Source organism: Rattus norvegicus, chromosome 2, assembly GCF_036323735.1.
Source record: "Rattus norvegicus strain BN/NHsdMcwi chromosome 2, GRCr8, whole genome shotgun sequence".
NCBI classification, from domain to species: Eukaryota; Metazoa; Chordata; class Mammalia; order Rodentia; family Muridae; genus Rattus; species Rattus norvegicus.
Window position 1 is genome coordinate 809,080 of NC_086020.1, and position 20,921 is coordinate 830,000.

General features: G+C 39.1%; 1 long non-coding RNA gene and 2 pseudogenes across 2 annotated transcripts in view; 1 reads left to right on the top strand and 2 right to left on the bottom strand.

The window, feature by feature from the left end:
• The window catches only part of LOC134485541 (polyubiquitin-B-like), a 583,854-nt pseudogene that overhangs the window by 538,252 nt on the left and 24,681 nt on the right, over positions 1-20,921 (bottom strand).
• Positions 1-20,921, top strand: part of LOC108351591 (uncharacterized) — a 55,723-nt gene that overhangs the window by 3,048 nt on the left and 31,754 nt on the right. The gene's annotated exons all lie outside the window — the stretch shown is intronic.
• On the bottom strand, positions 14,742-18,000 carry LOC134485551 (ubiquitin-conjugating enzyme E2 variant 1-like; annotated as a pseudogene).

Sequence of the window (20,921 nt, forward strand, 5' to 3'; positions counted from 1 at the left end):
GACTGTTGACTCCTCTTTGGAGCTAGTAAGATGTGAAACTTGCTTAATAAAGTAGAATCCACACAGCACAAAGGGAACACTTTAACAAATTATGAGGGGGAGAGAGAGGAGAGAGAGAGAGAGAGAGAGAGAGAGAGAGAGAGAGAGAGAGAGAGATCTGTTTATCTCCCTCCTCTAGTTTTTCAGACTAGAGATTTCATGTTCCTCTGTCTCTGGTGCTGGTGGCTTTACTGCTGGTTTGGGGGATTGGGATAGGGATAGGAAGAAAAAAGTCTTGAGTGCTGATTTTAAACTCTCTCTCTCTCTCTCTCTCTCTCTCTCTCTCTCTCTCCCTCTGCCCCTCTCCCTCTCCTTATCCCTCTCTCTCTCTCTCTCTCTCTCTCTCTCTCTCTCTCTCTCCACACACGCACACACACACACACACACACACACACACACACACACACACACACACACCACTCACACACACTTCCTAGGATGAAAGAAAAAAATGAAAAGGAAGGCACCCATGGTGATGCATGACTTTGATCTCACTTTGGTCTCAGCACTGGAGAGGAAGATAGGAAGGCCTATTTAGATGCAATGTGAAGAAGGCCTATGTCAGGTTAGTTAATGGCTAGGTAACTGTTACCTAGCTAGTCTGCCATTTTGTTGCAGTTACTAATAATATAAGGTCACTTTCTCATTGGTTGTTTCTGCTGTTACTGCCGGAATTCATTACATATTCTGTTAGGTTCTTCTGTGTGATAACACACTCAGAAACCAAACACTGTAGAAGTCAGTCTAACTGCTTTCTTTGTTGTCTAGTTACCCGCAATAATCCTGGACCTGAACCGAACACCCAGCAGCATTTCCCAAAACCATCCTTTTATAAGCCTTTATAAGCTGGACCACAAACTCTAGAGCGACAGTGCAGAAAGAGACCATTTGGAACCGGACTTCCATTTTGAGTTTTTGTTTGTATTCTTGTTTTTTTTTCTCCTGTCCTGTCCTGTTCTGTCCAGTCCTGTTCTGTCTTGCCTGTCCTGTCTGTCTGTCTGTATGTCTGTCTGTCTCTCTGTCTCTCTGTCTCTCTGTCTTTCTGTCTGTAAATCCACACATATAGTTCTTTCCACGTTTTATATTTCAAAACAAATAATGCTTGTTGTGCTTCTCATTTCATTCAAGGGTACTACTCTCTAGATCAGAGGAGCAATTCTCCACAGGTAGTGATGACTGGGGTGTTCAGTGCGACTAAGCAGGAATTATATCGTTGCTGCCATTATGCTTGATCTTACCCAAGGTAGGGTTTCGGGGCATGGTTGCCAAGATGGCTAACAACAGACAGTGATTGAAGAGATGGAACATTAACCTACAATTTTCCCTCTCTGTCACTGTTTCTCTGTCACTCTCTGTCTCTCTTCCCTCCTTCCCTCCCTCCTCTCTCAGACCTGAATGAACCTTGCAACTAAAGTAAATGTACAGTGAAAAGAAGCCAGGTGCGGTGCTGCATGTCTTTAATTGCATCACTTGAGTGGTGGAGGTGGGTAGAACCCTGTGAGCAGGCTGCAGACCTGATCCAGGTACTGATTTCCAGGGCTTATGTGCAAAGACCCCTGACTCAACTAAAGAAATGAAGAGGAAATTAAAGAAACAGATACAATTAACTTGGAATAAACCTAACAAACTAAGGAAAAGGGAAGGCAGTATTGGTGGCCTGGCTTACAGAGGAGGGGCAAACATTTATTTGCCAGTACCTCCTCAGTTGAACACACACACACACACACACACACACACACACACACACACACACACACACACAGAGAGAGAGAGAGAGAGAGAGAGAGAGAGAGAGAGAGAGAGAGAGAGCGATCAATCTGTTAATCTGTTTGTCTCCCTCCCCTAGTTTTTCAGACAGGGTTTCTCTATGAATTCCTCTGTAGACTGATGGCTCAGAGGGCAAAGCTGCTGTCTGTTAAAGGTCTAGGGAAAACATGAAGGCCTAGATGCAATGTGTAGGCCTGAGGGAACTGTCAAGGCCTAGATGCCCTGTGAAGGAGGCCTACATCATGTATACATATATACACACATATTCATATATATGAATATGTATGTGAATGTGTATACACTCAGGTATCCTTTATTTTATTAGCTTATTTTGAATATAATTTCCATGCTAATGAAAAAGAGGAAATTTTCTTTGGCATTGGATTCTTCTTGAACAAAAAATGGATATAAATACTCACATATTCAGATGTTATGTCTAATATTGAGAAGATATTCGCAGATATGGAGTTAATCCATCATAGTACATGTGTGAACACAAAACAGACTTAGTAAGAATTTTGGCAAGTGGATTTTAAAAACTTATATAGGGTTATTAAGAGCAGTGGTAACATTTTTTAACTTGATATTTTATATATTTACATAGCAAATGTTATTCCCTTGCCCAGTTACCCACTCTCCCACAACCAACCCCCTGCTTCCATGAGGATGCTTTTCCTCCCATCCACCCACTCGCACCTCAATAGTATACCATTCCCCTGCACTGAAGAAAAGAACATTCACAGGACCAAGGGCTTCTCCTCCTATTGATGCCAGACAATGTCATCCTCTGCTCCATATGCAACTGAAGAATTAGGCTTTTACATGAGTACTATTTGGTTAGTAGTTTAATCCCTGGGAGCCCTGGTAAGTCTAGTTGGTTGATATTGTTGTTCTTCCTATGGGTTTGCAAACCGTTTCAGTCTTCCTTCACTCCTTCATTGGAGTCCCCATGGAGTCCGATGGTTAGCTTCAAGCATGCTTGTCTATATCAGTGAGGTTCTGGCAGAGTCTCTCAGGAGACATCCACATCAAGCTCCCATCAATAAGGACTTATTGGCATCAGCAATACTGACTAGGTTTGGTGGCTGCATATGTGATAGGTCCCCAGATGGGGCAGCATCTAAATGGCCTTTCCTTAAGTCTCTGCTCCACTGTGTCCCTATATTCCCCTCCCTCTTTAGTATTTTGTTCCCCCTTCTAGGAAGGACTGAAGTGTACACATTTTGTTCTTCCTCCTTCTTGAGCATCATATGGTCTATGAATTGTATCTTGGGTATTCCAAGCTTTGGACTACTATCTACTAACTGTGTTAATTCACTCAGGATGGTATTTCCTAGTTCTATCCATTTGCCTAGGAATTTCATGAAGTCATTGTTTTGGAAAGTTGAGTAGTACTTCATGGTGTAAATATGCCACATTTTCTGTATCCATTCCTCTGTTGAAGGGCATCTGGGTTCCAGCTTCTGGCTGGAGGGCCTTTGCACTAGAACTCTTCCAGTCTGATGTCTCTCAGACATGCTCAAAAGTTTTTGTCCTGGGTGATTCTAGAATCCCATAAATCTGGATATAATATTTTGTGTAAAATTACAAAAGCATTTTAATTAAATTAAAATATAGCAAAAGTTAAAACTATGGATAAACTCTCTTCCAGCTTAATCTTTTCTTGGTTATTATCAGTATCTAAGATACATACTGGGTGACAATAGCAAATTAAGAATTATCCTGCAGTCCCTTAACCATTTTCTATGTATCTGTGGTGTTGTGTGTTGTAAGAATGTTGGTGGATGTGAGTGTGTGGTGCATGCCTGTAACTGTGTGGCTTTACCCATCTGTGCATGTGTTTTTGGAGTTCTGAGAAGGATTTCAAGCGTCTTCTTTAGTGCTGTTCACTGTTCTTGACATAAGTTCTCTTGTTGAACTAGAAATTCAGTGAGCCCTCAGGATTCAGAGGTAATAGTTATGTGTAGTTATCCCCTATGCCTGGCATTATGTATACATGCTGAATATTCACACCCAGGTCCATATGTTTCTACCCTCTGAGCAATTCCCAGTCCTAGAGTGATGAATGTTTGCTTAAGGTTTGATAACAGACCTCAATTGTTTTCTGTTTTTGCTTTTGTTTGTAATTTTCCATAGGTAACAAGCAGGTGGATATTATAAAAGACACCTGAATAGACCAGAAAATAAAAATAGGAGTAGATGCATTACAAGGAATTCTGTAAAACCGTATCTTGCATACTTACCTTGTGAAGCACAGTTGATATTTCTGGGTTTGCCTGTTATATAAACAGCATAGTTTGATATAAGGACAGTTTGGACTCTTTAAATAGAAAAGAATAAGAGAGATACATCTCTTGAAATAGTATAGAGAATGTGATACTTTATCACATGAGAATTAAAACTGAGCCACATAGCCTTCAGCAGAGGAAATGAGGGAGAAGTGTGTATACACCTTTTGCAGCACAGTCTCTGGAATAAAACAAACAGGGACATTTAAATAAATATATAGCAGTATTTAAGACTTCATTTCTCTTCCAATATTTGCAATTACATAGTCAAACATTATATCTTGGAGTCACAGATCACTGTGCTATCTAGGATTGCACGATGAGGATGGCATAGTGGCAGTATAGCAAAATAACTGATAGGAAAAGCAGAGCAGTCACCCCATTAGGATTCATATGAATTGCATTTCCTCCCTGCTGGGAACTAAGCAACAATGGGTGAAACTGTACAAGTACCTCTGTAGTAATTTGGTGTCTTGGGGTTATGTCCAGAGGATATATAGCTGGAGCAAGTGGTGTTCAATTAATTTTTAGTTTGTCTAATTTAAAATGTGATTGCTGTTAGTAAACATTTTTGTGATGATTGCTTGAAATTTATTTGCACTTTATTAGAAATTGTAGAATCATATTTATAATTTGCAGTCCTGGGGGTACTGGTGGTTATACACGGGGAACAACTAAGTCAGCAAATGATTAAGTCAGACAATGCTGATGGAAAGAACATGGGACACCACAGTTACAGCTGCCTAAGAACCGATAATCACAACCTAAGGGAAGAGTCTCTTCCCTCAACCTTGACTCCTTTAAGACATTGGCTTCAGCATCAGACAGGCCTTGACAAGTTTGATCCTGGGTAAGGGCATAGAACTAGTGTTCCACTTATTCTTTTGTCCAGGTCTTTCACACAGCCTAGGGCAGTCCTGGCTCCCCACATTAATAGCTACTTCATAGTATTCATAAGACTTTCCAGCTGGATGTGACTTTTGAATTTTCTTTCATAAGCAGGGAAGTGTTAGATCACAGTCCTCTCTAACTGGCTGCTTTCCTCAAACCTGCCATTCCCTTTGTAACCTCTCAATATAATTGATAAGCAACACATTCTGTGGACTTGTAGTCTCTCTGTCCCTTGCATCTGATTCCCAGGCCCCAAAAACCTTTAATGGTAACTCTGCCTCCACCTTTTTTCTTTCTGTGATTCATCTATTAGTATAGATCACAAGGTATATATCCTACCCAAAAATATCCTATGATTGAGAAACACCAAAATCCTATAATTTCTTGGAAATTAAAAATCCTCACTCTCCTATCTTTGGGTCTAGTATCCCATCATGGTTATATGTGGCCATGATGCAATAAATCACTTCATACTCAAGGACTTAAGCATGTTTTCCCTTCAGGACACTCGATGCACAATGTATGTGCTGCAGTAAAAATAAAAACAACAAAACAAAACAAAAAACCGGACAGAACTTGGTTCCCAGGTATACCCTAGCTGTCTCACTCCCTTAATATTTGTAGTGCCATTGGAAATAGCAATAATTTATCTCAGTTACTCCATGCTGCCCCCTCTGCTTTCTGACACACTAATCTTCCCAACAGGGCACCCTTTCAGGCTCTTCCTCCCACATCCACAGCCCTCTTGGTTGGCTTTCCACCACGCCAGGCAAACACATCCCAATTCTTTGGTAGGCCCATGCATCTGGCCACCATACACTCTTTTAAACTCAATTAAGTTGCCTTATGAAAGAACACATCAAATAATATTTTCTGATGCAATTGATAAGATACAATTTGCCAATCTAGATGGCACAAAATCCTGTACACACCCATCCCTTGAGAATAGTCATAACAACCTATAATATGTACAGAGAAGCATCCAAACATCTACTGCCATGTTCTCTGTGCTCTCACATTCTCACTCTGGCTTCCGCTGCCTCTCTAAAACTTTTCTCCCACCCATCCTTCCTTTTTATCCAATGACAGGCCTGGTTCTATTCTATACCTCCCTTCACCTTAATAATGACATCAATCTACTCTTTTACCCTTTTAATTAAAAAAAAACACAGAAACTTTTTTCTCAAATATAAGTTGAGCACAACTATAATCATTCTGTAATTTAAAAGTATAAGATGTACCTAACACCCAGCCCAACTTGTATCAGTTAAACAGAACATTTAGATATATTTTAGCTTTTAAAAGGCTTAAAATCTTTTATATCCTGGCTAGCTTATGTATTATCTAATAACTAGCTAATGAAATATGTATTCTCGGATTCAGTTTGCCAGAATTTTATTGAGTATTTTTGCGTTGATATTCAAGGGAAATTGGTCTGAAGTTCTCTTTCTTTGTTGGGTCTTTGTGTGGTTTAGGTATAAGAGTAGTTGTGGCTTCACAGAAGGAATTCGGGAGTGCTCCATCTGTTTCAATTTTGTGGAATAGTTTGGATAATATTTGTATGAGGTCTTCTATGAAGGTCTGATAGAATTCTGCACTAAACCCGTCTGGACCTGGGCTCTTTTTGGTTGGGAGACCTTTAATGACTTCTTCTATTTCCTTAGGAGTTATGGGGCTGTTTAACTGGTTTATCTGTTCCTGATTTAACTTTGGTACCTGGTATCTGTCTAGGAAATTGTCCATTTCCTGCAGATTTTCAAGTTTTGTTGAATATAGGCTTTTATAGTAAGATCTGATGATTTTTTGAATTTCCTCTGGTTCTGTAGTTATGTCTCCCTTTTCATTTCTGATTTTGTTAATTTGGACACACTCTCTGTGTCCTCTAGTCAGTCTGGCTAAGTTATCTATCTTGTTGATTTTCTCAAAGAACCAACTTTTGGTTCTGTTGATTCTTTCTATGGTCCTTTTTTGTTTCTACTTGGTTGATTTCAGCTCTGAGTTTGATTATTTCCTGCCTTCTACTCCTCCTGGGTGTATTTGCTTCTTTTTGTTCTAGAGCTTTTAGGTGTGTTGTCTGGAAAACCGAATCCAAGAGCACATCAAAACAATCATCAACCATGATCAAGTAGGCTTCATCCCAGGCATGCAGGGATGGTTTAATATATGGAAAACCACCAACGTGATCCATTATATAAACAAACTGAAAGAACAAAACCACATGATCATTTCATTAGATGCTGAGAAAGCATTTGACAAAATTCAACACCCCTTCATGATAAAAGTCCTGGAAAGAATAGGAATTCAAGGCCCATACCTAAACATAGTAAAAGCCATATACAGCAAACCAGTTGCTAACTAAATGGAGAGCAACTTGAAGCAATCCCACTAAAATCAGGGACTAGACAAGGCTGCCCACTCTCTCCCTACTTATTCAATATAGTTCTTGAAGTTCTAGTCAGAGCAATCAGACAGCAAAAGGAGATCAAGGGGATACAGATTGGAAAAGAAGAAGTCAAAATATCACTATTTGCAGATGATATGATAGTATATTTAAGTGATCCCAAAAGTTCCACCAGAGAACTACTAAAGCTGATAAACATCTTCAGCAAAGTGGCTGGGTATAAAATTAACTCAAATAAATCAGTAGCCTTCCTCTACACAAAAGAGAAACAAGCCAAGAAAGAAATTAGGGAAACTACACCCTTCATAATAGACCCAATAATATAAAGTACCTTGGTGTGACTTTAACCAAGCAAGTAAAAGATCTGTACAATAAGAACTTTAGGACTCTCAAAAAAGAAATTGAAGAAGACCTCAGAAGATGGAAAGATCTCCCATGCTCATGGATTGGCAGGATTAATATAATAAAAATGGCCATTCTACCAAAAGTGATCTACAGATTCAATGCAATCCCCATCAAAATACCAATCCAATTCTTCAAAGAATTAGACAGAACAATTTGTAAATTCATCTGGAATAACAAAAAACCCAGGATACCTAAAAGTATCCTCAACAATAAAAGGACTTCAGGGGAATAACTATCCCTGAACTCAAGCAGTATTACAGAGCAATAGTGATAAAAACTGCATGGTATTGGTACAGAGACAGATAGATAGACAAATGGAACAGAATTGAAGACCTAGAAATGAACCCACACACCTATGGGCACTTGATTTTTGACAAAGGAGCCAAAACCATCCAATGGAAAAAAGATAACATTTTCAGCAAATGGCTCTGGTTCAACAGGAGGTCAACATGTAGAAGAATGCAGATCGATCCATCTTATCACCCTGTACAAAGCTTAATTCCAAGTGGATCAAGGACCTACACATCAAACCAGATACACACAAACTAATAGAAGAAAAGCTAGGACAGCATCTCAAACACATGGGCACTGGAAAAAATTTCCTGAACAAAACACCAATGGCTTATGCTCTAAGATCAAGAATCGACAAATGGGATCTCATAAAACTGCAAAGCTTCTGTAAGGCAAAGGACACTGTGGTTAGGACAAAACGGCAACCAACAGATTGGGAAAAGATCTTTACTAATCCTACAACAGATAGAGGCCTTATATCCAAAATATACAAAGAACTCAAGAAGTTAGACCGCAGGGAGACAAATAACCCTATTAAAAAGTGGGGTTCAGAGCTAAATAAAGAATTCACAGCTGAGGAATGCCAAATGCCTGAGAAACACCTAAAGAAATGTTCAACATCTTTAGCCATAAGGGAAATGCAAATCAAAACAACCCTGAGATTTCACCTCACACCAGTGAGCATGGCTAATATCAAAAAGTCAGGTGACAGCAGATGCTGGTGAGGATGTGGAGAAAGAGGAACACTCCTCCATTGTTGGTGGGATTGCAGACTGGTACAACCATTCTGGAAATCAGTCTGGAGGTTCCTCAGAAAATTGGACATTGAACTGCCTGAGGATCCAGCTATAGCACATACCCAAAAGATGCCCCAACATATAACAAAGACACATGCTCCACTATGTTCATAGCAGCCTTATTTATAATAGCCAGAAGCTGGAAAGAACCCAGATGCCCTTCAACAGAGGAATGGATACAGAAAATGTGGTACAACTACACAATGGAATATTACTCAGGTATCAAAAACAATGACTTTATGAAATTCGTAGGCAAATGGTCGGAACTGGAAAATATCATCCTGAGTGAGCTAACCCAATCACAGAAAGACACACATGGTATGCACTCATTGATAAGTGGCTATTAGCCCAAATGCTTGAATTACCCTAGATGCGTAGAACAAATGAAACTCAAGATGGATGATCAAAATGTGAATGCTTCACTCCTTCTTTAAAAGGGGAACAAGAATACCCTTGGCAGGGAATAGAGAGGCAAAGAATAAAACAGACACAGAAGGAACTCCCATTCAGAGCCTGCCCCACATGTGTCCAATACATATACAGCCATCCAATTAGACAAGATGGATGAAGCAAAGAAGTGCAGGCCTACAGGAGCCGGATGTAGATCGCTCCTGAGAGACACAGCGAGAACACAGCAAATACAGAGGCGAATGCCAGCAGCAAACCACTGAACTGAGAACGGGACCCCCATTAAAGGAATCAGAGACAGAACTGGAAGAGCTTGAAGGAGCTCGAGACCTCTTATGAACAACAATGCCAAGCAACCAGAGCTTCCAGGGACTAAGCCAATACCTAAAGACTATACATGGACTGACCCTGGACTCTGACCTCATAGGTAGCAATGAATATTCTAGTAAGATCACCAGTGGAAGGGGAAGCCCTTGGTCTTGCTAAGTCTGAACCCCCAGTGAACTAGATTGTTGGGGGGAGGGCGGCAATGAGGGGAGGATGGGGAGGGGAACACCCATAAAGAAGGGGAGTGCGAGGGATTAGGGGGATGTTTGCCCGGAAACCGGGAAAGGGAATAACACTCGAAATGTAAATAAGAAATACTCAAGTTAATAAAAAAAATATGTATTCTCAAAGTTAAATAGTCTGAGTGGGTTATAAGATTATACTAAGTTTTCAACCCCACCAGTAATCTGAGAATGATCCATATATCTGTAAATATAGGAAGCCTAGCATGGCTTCTAGAACTGAGACAGGTTATAGAGACAATTTTCTATTTGCACAGTCCCTTGTGAGCAACACGTGAGAGCAAGTCTTCAGCCTTCTGGCCTAGGATCGTCAGACAGACTTTTGAAACACTGAATTTTGAAGGGCTCATCATTCTGGCTTGGCAGAAATTTTCAGCCAACTTATTCTGCAATGTTTCCTTTTCTGGACAGTAATTAGTCTGTAGAAGAATTGGAGCAATTTTTGCATAGTGCCTGTCTGCCACAATAAATCACCTCACATGGAGGTGGAGATTTTCAGTTTCTTCTTTGAATATACCAAAGGGGAGCTGGTGCGAGTGGACATGTCTCAATAAAAGTTAAAGAACATTAAATGTCATATTTTGTGGACTTCTGGTATTTTTTAGAAACCATCTAACTATATAAGTAATCTGAACTGTTGTCGATTAATTATCTTAATAAATTATCTTGAAAGCATTCTAACAATAAACTTAGAGACATGAATTTGCTATTTGGCCTTAAACTCACGTGCTTAATCAGCTCTGCTTCGTTTTTTAATAGCAGAAAAGGACTGGGTATAAGCCATCTATGCTGAAATGTGTTGTATAGGCACAATACGTGTACATCAGAGTAACAATATTAATTTTAAATCATTGAGAAATTTATATTAAAGAAAATCTTAAAAATCTAAATTTGTACCAAATAAATTCTGTGCCAATGTAAAAGATCATAATTTTAGTTTAGTAATAAATATAAAAATAATTATGTACAGCTTAAAGAAACCATTGAAGAGTTTTTGCCCCAATTCCCTGGACTTTGGGGGACTAAAAGTAGTTATTCTGAGGTGGTTTTCTGAGGAATTTAGAAATGCGTATAATTTAACAGGGAGGAATTAGGTCAAACTGATTATACATAATCTAAGTCAGTGAAAAACCTTGTATTTATTAGTAAGCTAAAGTTATGATCTTTTACATTTGAAAGTATATTATAATACATTACATTCTCTCCCATGATCTCTTACGATGATCTCTTAAACAGTGAAGAAAATTTGTACATCTTTTAAACTCATCTATTATTTCTAGCTTTATGTATATAAGCTATTTAGAATTTGTCTATAGAGATATTCTATCTTCTGTTAATTAAGTAACCATTTGTCCTTTCATACTTTTCTTTATTTTTATATAAAGAAATATACTTGCATGCACTCTACATTCTCTTTACCAAATCTCACCATATTTCCTATAATACATCTCCTGACACCATGTCTTCATCTGTTTACCTTTTAGATCTCATCAAAGAATCAGAATATAGTGTCACTCGTGAAGGGAATCTATTGAAGCACAAGCAAATTACCAAGGCAATACCCCCCCCCAAAATGAATGATTCTTCATTCACCAGTAGCCATCAAATGCCAAAAGCCCCTCAATATGGCATTGGCAAGGGTTGGTCACCCCATCGAAGCCCTGACTCTAGCTGGCTTGATCATGTGAAAGTATTGTGTTAACACAGGTGCTGTGGGTTCATGAGTGTGATAACCATGAGCTGTCCAGAGGACAGCTTTTCATTCTCTGTACCGAACAGCTATCACAATTTTCTTGATACAATAGAGATCAATTCAATGTTCATTGCAAGAAGGCAGGAACATTCTCATCTAATTATGATGGAGATGCTATTAAAAATTTTAGTTTCTAAATGCCTTTTATTTATGTAAAATTCCAGAAAATTTTATTTCTGTTTATGGTCTGAAACATCTTCCTTTCATTCATAACAAACACAATGATAGTTCTAACTTTTGAAATGACATTATAATATAATGTATATGTATCAAACTTTTCTAAATTTGTGTGCATGTGTATCCCATTTTTAAGAGTATTAAGTTTTTTCATTCAGAGCCTGCCCCACATGTGGCCCATACATATACAGCCACCCAATTAGACAAGATGGATGAAGCAAAGAAGTGCAGACCGACAGGAGCCGGATGTAGATCGCTCCTGAGAGACACAGCCAGAATACAGCAAATACAGAGGCGAATGCCAGCAGCAAACCACTGAACTGAGAATAGGTCCCCCGTTGAAGGAATCAGAGAAAGAACTGGAAGATCTTGAAGGGGCTCGAGACCCCATATGTACAACAATGCTAAGCAACCAGAGCTTCCAGGGACTAAGCCACTACCTAAAGACTATACATGGACTGACCCTGGATTCTGACCTCATAGGTAGCAATGAATATCCTAGTAAGAGCACCAGTGGAAGGAGAAGCCCTGGGTCCTGCTAAGACTGAACCCCCAGTGAACTAGACTGGTGGGCGGAGGGCGGCAATGGGGGGAGGGTTGGGAGGGGAACACCCATAAGGAAGGGGAGGGGGGGGATGTTTGCCCGGATACCGGGAAAGGGAATAACACTCGAAATGTATATAAGAAGTACTCAAGTTAATAAAAAAAAAGAGTATTAAGTTTTTTCTTAATGTTTTCTAGCTGTATTAATACAATCATAAGATTTTCTTTTTAAGTAAAATAACTTATGCATTATTTTACTAACATAAGTCTTAATTTTATATCTCAAATATTATTTTCTATTGCATACATAGATGAATTTTAGTTGTTAACATTTGGTTGATCAATTAGTTCCTTGTTTATTAAATTGTAAATTTATACTTTTGTGTTGAAACTAACTTTTGTAAAGTTTGCATACATAATTTTCATATTTATTCAGTGGATATCATGTGATTCATAAAATTCTTTCTCTTCAAATAACTACAACATAGATTTTGATTAGTTTAATGAACAAAGACTATTAAATGCACCTGTAGAAATTATTGATTTGAATATTGATTTGAATAACTCTAGATAATAATTTGATATTAAATACTGAGTAGGAGTGTGGGACTGCATTTTAACTATCTGAATTATGCTGTTTCTAGGTTATGTTAAATGACTTTTTTTATAGATATGTACAGCATTAACATGATGTATATTCAAATCATTGTTCTTTATCCTTCATTTTCTTTTTGACTTTTTTTAGTTTTTCATGTTTAAAAGCAGTTTTAAGTATTTGCTTCATGCATCTGTACATGTGTGTACAAATGAGTACAGGTACTTGCAAAATGTAGGAGAGGGTACCCAATTTCCAGAGCTCGATTGACAAGTAGTAATGACCCACCAAGTATAGATACTGGACACTGAACTTAGGTTCTCTATGAAGGAAAACCCATGAGCCTTTTCTATAGGTCCTGATTTTAATTTTTCTTAAGGGTTTAGTTCTGTGTACCTTTCTTATTCACGAAAAAAACTTTGTCGAATTTGATACAAACAATTTTGTGTAAATATTCATCTTTAATTAATTGGGATTCAAAAATTTGGACTATATTTCCCAGTAAGATGATATCATACTGATATATACTATCACAAAATCCTGCATGAAGTCACCATGACTGAAAATAGGAATAGAGAAGGCTTAAAAAATTGTACTTCATTAAAGGTTGACATGTCCACGATTCCTCTCATTAAAGTAAACTCATATGTGGGAAAAGATACTTCAAATCAATCAGTTGAGGATTTGCATTATTCTTTTTTTTTTTTTTTTGGTTCCTTTTTTCGGAGCTGGGGACCGAACCAGGGCCTTGCGCTTCCTAGGTAAGCGCTCTACCACTGAGCTAAATCCCCAGCCCCTGCATTATTCTTATACTATCAACTCAGCTCATTTACATTCTACCACTGTGAGCAAATTCCCTCCCCAGGTGAATGCCATGTGGTTATTATCATTGTCTTTTTGAATTTTGCTGTACATATGGCCAGTTTGAAAAATTTGAAACTTAATGAGGCTTGAATGGACTAAGAAAGAATCACCAGTGTTTCATTTGCTCAGTCCTTTTTTTTCTTCGTTTGCAACACCTCAAATTGCCTTTATTTCAGTATGCATCCACATATCAATATTTAGTGGTCCTGAGCAGAGTGGGGAGCTTGTCAATGAGCCAGGAGCCAGGCCCACCTATCTGCAAACGATCTGTGAACATAGTGACACAGGGCTCCTCTGGGTCCCTGCCCAGGGTCTGAGGAGCAACACTGAAACCCGAGTTGGCAGAGTCAGGGCCTCATCTTCAGCTGTCAGACTCTACTCCAGACCCGATGGGTGATCAGAGTGACTGAGAGCGCTGTTCAAACCTCTTCATCGTGTAAAAACAAAGCAATTATGGGAAAAGGAACCAACTCAGAACCATGTGCACCCAGGACTCTCCACGTGGCCTTTCTCTAGGCATATATCCAAGGACCCTGAGCGGTGGCCCGTCTGAGTCGCCCTGTGACTGCTCTGTTCACCTCTAGACCTGAGCTCAAAGCTCAAGAGCTGATGGTGGTGGCAGGGCCGCAGACCCAGCGCTCCCTTCCCAGGCTGGTGGCAGGTGAACAAGTGTGGTCCAGAGCTAAGGGAGGGAGGCCAGGCTTTTTCAACCTCATCTGATGGCTTCTGGCCACAGCAAATGTTGGGTGATGATGGGCAACAAGGGACTTGAGGAGGGGAATGCAGCACCCCTTGATAAAGGTGGGGAGACTGGAAGCTCTGAATTCCTCACCCGAGGCCAATTTCAGGGGAGGGGAGGTTACAATCTAAGCTTTGACTAAGGGTGGGAGTGGAGGAGAGGGGACCATGGCTTGGATGGAGCAATCACTTAAGACTTAAGAAAGCATGGGTACACCCAGAGCACCCCAAGCCTAGTGGTGGTCAGTCCCACAGCTGCTACCTGAAACCTCCCCATCTATTCTAAGGGCCACCACATAGCTGTGGCAGAGGGCGGGGCGGGCAAAGGCATACCCAGGCCAAGTGCCAGCAGCAGGTGATTGTGTGAGACGTGTCTGTCCACAGTTGCGTTAGCTGTGCCCACTGCTCCCAAAGGAAACCGATTTCAACACATCTTATGGATCCCATAAGTTCAACCAGGCAGACAGCAGTTGTACTCGACAGATGATGTTACACAGCACAAATTAGGTATTTAAAATTGAAAAGAAGTTAGTATCAGAGCAGTGTCTCAGGATGAAGTGTAAGTGGGGCTTCCTCTCCAGTACTTTGAGGTCTACAGATGGATCTAGAAAATTCACTACTGTGGAAAATGAAGACTTGGTTTGGATGGGGAAGGGAGGCCGGGGCCTTGGTGACTAATGGCTGTAACACTGTCCTTCTGGTGGCTGTGGCAGCTTCATGTTCTCTTTTGACATCATCAGGCGCCAAGTTCCTGCAGGATGACTTTGATGCTGTGGGAATTCTGTCACTTTGCCAGCACTGCCATGGCTCGTGGATCCACCACTCCATTGGAACTGCTCACGCCGTTCATATTGACTCTTGTTACAAATCTCACAGACTGGGATGCTTCTGGATACTAGAGTGGCCCACACTCTATCTTAAGGCTGCATATTCGGTTTTCATAAATTGTTCGTGGAGGCCCAATTATCATGCCTGTCTATCTTGTGAGTGTCATGTCCTCATCGTCCTCCAGACCCTAGCTAACTGTGCTGTCGCCTACTCCTTTCTGGCCTTCTTCCAGCCCTTCCAACAGTCAGAAATCTCGAAGGACTTTTACTCCCGAGCCTGTGGTGGCTGCCATCTTGCATCGCTATCGCTCGAAGTCAGTCCTTCCTTTCTTCCTCTACCCCTAGGTCCCTAGCTCCTTCCCTCTCTCTCTCTCTCTCTCTCTCTCTCTCTCTCTCTCTCTCTCTCTCTCTCTCTCTCTCTCTCTCTCTCTTTACCACAGGGTCTCATAAACCCCAGACTTGCCTGAAGCTCACTCTATATCCAGTGATGACCTTGAATGTCTGATATTCACCAATAAATTATAGATACGAACAACCATGCCTGATCTTGTACAGTTTTGGAACTCATCCAAGGGTGTCTTCAATACTTGCATGTAGCTTGTCAAATGAGCAACTTACCAAATCTCTTCCTGTTTCTTCCTTGTTCCCGTAGTTCCTTCGTTCCTTCCTTCCTTCCTTCTTTCCTTCCTTCCTTTGTTCATTCCTTCCTTCGTTCCTTCCTTCCATGCTTTCTTTCTTCTCTTCTTTTATTTTCCTTCTGTTCTGTCTGTTCATGCATTTTGTTTTCATTTTGATTTTGAAGTTAAAAGCTATTACTCAAGTTTTCACTTCTTGAAACCAGAAAGCATGAGCTGTAGAGCATTTAGACTTTCATATGTAGAAATCATTGTGTACCTATAGCAAAAACTATTTACATTAAAGGTGACAGAAGCATTATTGTCTCAAAGTACTGGCTCTGTTCTTCAATTATTGTTAGAAACTTTTATTATTATTAATAGTCCACATAATCTAATATGTATACTATGAACATCTGCATTTTGAAAATGACAAAGGGGTATAAATTTCATTTTCAATGCAGTAACACAGAAACAAGCATTTTTCTAATATTCTCATTCTAGAGTTAATATTTTATCTATCATGCAAATGTATTTTAGAGAAATTCATTAAGGATTCTCCTCTTGCTTAATTGTAGGTGACATTATCAAAACTTCTGAGAAAAAAGAAATTCCAATGTGATTGTACTTAATATCTTAAAGTTGAAATTGGTACAAAAAACAACACTAGGATGAATTTTCTTGTAACTTCTGATTTCATTGAATAGGCATGAGATTAGACATGGCTTGTGTCATTCTTAGAAGTTCTTACAAGAAAGTAACAGGAGAATTATTTTGGAGCTTCCATAATTCGTGTCATTATTTGAAGAAGATGCTTATCAGTTTTATCTGAGGTTACTGTCTAGGTGAGGTGTTTCCAGGATGTTTTCATCTTATTACAAGAAGTCACAGAGAGCAAGGTGACAAAGAAACTTTATTCAAAAGCAAAGTGAGAAACACTGGTATTCAGTGTAGCTTTAATTTGTGGACCTCTCGAGAAGGAGGAATTGTTTACTCAGAGTTCAGTGTGGATATTTCTGTTTTGATTGGCTTTTTTTGATTAAGCAAGCCTTAATTAACTGTGAACATCAATTTCCATGATGCATTTGATTTAATCAAATGCATATTCATTATCACTATGTATATGACATTAAACAGGATGTTTCCCTTGAAAGTTGTTCCAGAGGATTCAATACGACTTACTGAGTATATATTCTAAACTGTCTCAGGCCAGTTGAAACAGATTTCTCCCTCCATTATGTGGATATGCTCTTGAATACTTTTGAATGGAAGTTGATCATGAAAGAGAAGTTTATAAACAATTTATGCGCAGGGAGTCTTAGTCCATTGTTTGATACATATACAGCTTCATGCAGGTGAGATGAGGTGAGCAACTTCATTGTTAGGTATATTTCTGGAAGGTAGATTTTTATGCAGCCTAAGTCAAGTGAAGTCCCAGGTTGAAGTGCTTTTCCCATACCTATATGCCTCATTCAAGGAATTTTAGTGCTTTTGCTTGTATCCTTACTTAGGCTACAGTACAGCTCACTGTTTCTTTGATGTTTGCTCAGACTCAGCTCAGTCAGTGACTGCATCTTAGTAGCTGCTGGACTTATGTGGCTCTTGTTCTTTGTCTTCCAATTTAATGGTAACTTCTTCAAGGATCAAACAATTTGGTCATTCTATGAATATTAATATAACTAGTCATAAGCCCTTATCAAATGATATCCAAGTCTCCTATGCTGACATAAAATGGAATTGTCACTCCAGAGGCTTGCTGAGCTTCAATATGAACTTCTAACTTCATGATGAGTAAATAACCTTCATCAATTGCTTATAAGAAATTCATTTAAATTTTGACAATTATGTTAGGCCAGCAAGAGGGAAAAAGGACTTGCAGAACAAGCTTAACACCCTCACTTTAAACATAGGAATCCATAGATAATGACCCATTACAGAAATTGGCCATCTGGCCTATAAACATGCTGTGGAATCAGAAGACCTACGTGAACACACACACATGCAACACACACACACACACACATACACACACACACACACCCCAAAATAATAAACTAATGTTTTTTAAAATTTCTAATATTAATATGTCATGCCCTTTCTTTATTCTGACAACTGATTTATTTTACATATGTGGATTCATGGTTCACAAAATAGTATTCATGATCAATGGCAATTATAAAGGTCAAGTGGACATATCCATGAGTTCAAGGTTATAATTTTTTAATTTAATATTCCTCAGTACATGACCACCAAGAATTAGTGTGTGTGATATGGTGTGCGTGTGCATGTGTGTGTGTGTGTGTGTGTCTGTCTGTCTGTCTATGTCTTCATGCCTATGTGTTCAAGCAGAAGACAGAGAAAGTAAATAGTATTCTCTTTTATAACTTTCTACACAATTTTCTCAATTCAAAGCTTTTCACTTATACTGATGCTATCTTGCCGTGCACAAGCTCCAGAAATCCTTTCCCTGTCATCATAGCACTGGGGTTATACCTGTATACAACCATGACTGTTTTAAAGTGCGGGCACAGAATTTTTTTTTTCCGGAGCTGGGGAGCGAACCCAGGACCTTGTGCTTGCTAGGCAAGCGCTCTACCACTAAGCTAAATCCCCAACACCGGGCACAGAAATTTGAATTCTTCTTCTCTTCTTTCTGCAGCAAATTCTTTCCCACACTAGGTTATCTCTTATCATCACTTCTGAGTAATTCTGAAGACTGCTGTTTTCACTCTCTGTAAACTTGGTAAATTATATTTACAGTCAGGATTTGGAATTTCTGAGGTCTGACAATAAAACCTACCCCATGTCGACTAAGAGCTTTTAGAATGTGGCCATTGCTATTTACTTTTCATAATTTCAAATGTCTCCTCCTAAACAGAAATCAATGTGTTTTGATAATCATAATCCTAGAATGTTTCCAACTGATTTAAAATGTTACTTCAAATTGTTAATTCATTTCTTTTTTTTTGTATCATGACATGACTTGGGCTTCTGGAAGTTCAAGCAGAAATAAAAGTTTAGGCACACTGTATCTACACAGCTAAGGCTTAAGCAGCCAACAAGCATTTCTCTAACTGACATGTTTACAAAGGTGTCCTGTGAAAAAATAAACTAAAAAGTCAGAAATTTTGCTAGTTCAACACTCTGGGTACAAGTAGTTGAAATGACTGATCTTCTCTGTCAGACTGAGGATTTCCTCCCGATGCACTGCAGTGTCAGCAATCAATGTTGTCCCTTTTCTCTTGATCCATCTGACTAATTCCAGATACCTGATCTAACTGAAGCGGTGATTTGAAATATTGCTGCATTCACTGGCCATTTCAGTATAGAAAGGACTGGAAATGATATTTAAAAGGAGAAGACTCAAACTGAGCAAAGCATACTCTAGCTAATGCTGCAAGGTAACATGGTGATCAACATAGTTGGTTTCTGACAGACCTGTGTTTCATCTGTGGATGTCTAAAAGTTATAACACTGTGAAAATCTACATATTCTTAGAGATGTAACATTCCTCCTCTGTTCACTGTGAGGATAAAATTAAATTGATCATGCAATAGTCGTAGTGGGAACTATGTCAAACTAATAACCATACATGATAGCAATTGTTATTTGGACTCTCTTCTTGATGCTGTTCTTTCACAGAAAGTCTGTTGTCAATTAGTATTCAAAATATAACTGAAAAGAATGCCTCTACTGAAAACAGTTGCTTATCTAAAACCTCATAGAATACATATTCTATGAAACTCCACATGACTTTTCCTCTTTTTCTTCTTCTTCTTCTTCTTCTTCTTCTTCTTCTTCTTCTTCTTCTTCTTCTTCTTCTTCTTCTTCTTCTTCTTCTTCTTCTTCTCTTCTTCTTCTTCTTCTTCTTCTTCTTCTTCTTCTTCCTCTTCCTCTTCCTCTTCCTCTTCCTCTTCTTCTTCTTTTTCTTCTCCTCCTCCTTCTTCTTCATTCTTCCTCTTCCTCCGACTCCCTCCTCCCCTCCTCCTCTTCTTGCTCTCTCTCTCTCTCTCTCTCTCTCTCTCTCTCTCGCACACACACACACACACACACACACACATTCATATCACAGCTCTACTTGTTCAGTTTTCACAGGTAAAGACACTGTGTGTCATGTACAAAATCCCCATGCAAATTAATTTTAGCTAACAAACCAGTCAAGCATTTTGCTCCTTCCCTTTCTAATTTGTTTGGCATGCTAATCACTATACCACACTTCCTTGACAACTGTTTTGTCTTGCAAATTCACAGATGCACACTCAGTGTAATAGCAGTTGACCAGGAGAGATTTTGCTAAAGTGTGTGTTGTTTTGTTATATCCAGGTTCCTTCAATTAAAATTTCAGACCTATGATATATCCTTATGGAAAACTGCACTTTGTTTACACTGAAAATACTATCTTTTAGAAATATTAAGGGTTGATGCTGAAAAGATGGTTTAGTCAACAAAGGGCTTGCCACACTACATCAAGACCTGAGTTTGAGCACCAGAAACCATGTGCTGCAGCTTGATTTCTATTACTAGGGCAAAACATCATAACCAATTACAACTTAATACAGAAACACTTTGTCTTAAGATTAGATCATCAAAAGGGAAAGTGAAGGCAGAAACTTGAAGATAGAAACCAAAGCTGCCACAAAGAAACACTGCTTAACTGTCTGTTATCCATGGCATTCTCAGCCTGCTATCTTCTACAACCGAAGACAAACTGCCAAGGTGAGGCCCCACAATATTCTTAACATTAAAAAATGTATTCACTTAATAGTGGTATAAATGTGTGAATAAACAACCTCTTTTCTTTTACATTGTATTTGAGCCCCACTCTGTGAGACAGAATTCATATCTGACACTGATAAATAGCCACAAACCTGATAATATATATATATGTATATGTATATATGTATATATATATATATGTATATATATGAATGTGTTTGCGTGTGTGCGTATTTTC